The following is a 927-nucleotide window of genomic DNA, read 5'->3' as shown; positions in this document are numbered from 1 at the left end:
CAAGACTGCTGGGAAACCATTTCAGGTGACTACCTCTTGAAGCTCATCAAGACAGTGCCAAGAGTGTGCAAAGCAGTACTCAGAGCAAAGGGGGGCGGGGGTGCTTTGAAGAAACAAGAAGACATTTTTTCAGTTATTTCACACTTTTTTGTTAAGTACATAATTCCATGTGTTTATTCATGGTTTTTATGCCTTCAGTGATAATCTACAATGTAAATAGTCATGAAAATAAGGAAACACATTGAATGAGAAGGTGTAACCAATGTTGGCCTGCATTGTAAATGCTGGAATAAGTTTACACACCCATGCTAAAGTTGATTAAAAAGGAGGAATAAAATTGAAAATTAATCTTCCTGTTGAAAAACAATTGCCCTTCATCATACATAGAGATAGGCTTTGGGAACTTTCCATAAGATCATCTCTCAATGCAAAGCTAACTGAAATAACACCATGCCAATCTCTATGTATGGTGAAGGGTATGTTGATGATGTTGGGGGGGGGGGGGGGGGTAATTTCAAAAGCCAAGGGAACTTTACAGGCAATAGCATCCGGATCAATGAAATAAATGGCCGTAAAAATGAAAAAAACTGCCGCCTCTAGGGAATTTAACATAGGGGGGGTTACTAGCCCCTGTATTTTACATGGGGGGGTGTACTTATGCCCATGGATTAACATAGGGGGGGTATACTTATGCCCATGTATTTTAAAAATAGGGGGGGTGTATACTTATTGCACCTGTGTTTTAAAATAGGGGGGTGTATCTACTATGCCCCCTGTATTTTCACATAGGGGGGTGGATAACTTATGCCCTGTATTTTAACATAGGGGGGTGTATACTTATGCCCCTGTGTTTTAACATAGGGGGGTGTTTACTTACGCCCCTGTGTTTTAAGGAACAACATTTATTTACAATACATTATTCATTCA

At 39.8% G+C, this 927-nt stretch overlaps 1 protein-coding gene across 1 annotated transcript in view; it reads right to left on the bottom strand.

Moving 5' to 3' along the window:
• zgc:66455 (uncharacterized) overlaps positions 1-927 on the bottom strand; it is a 16,095-nt gene that overhangs the window by 12,130 nt on the left and 3,038 nt on the right. The gene's annotated exons all lie outside the window — the stretch shown is intronic.

The sequence above is a fragment of the Etheostoma spectabile genome, chromosome 5 (assembly GCF_008692095.1).
Source record: "Etheostoma spectabile isolate EspeVRDwgs_2016 chromosome 5, UIUC_Espe_1.0, whole genome shotgun sequence".
NCBI classification, from domain to species: Eukaryota; Metazoa; Chordata; class Actinopteri; order Perciformes; family Percidae; genus Etheostoma; species Etheostoma spectabile.
Note: the sequence above shows the minus strand (reverse complement) of the source record. Positions and strands in the feature narration are given on the sequence as shown.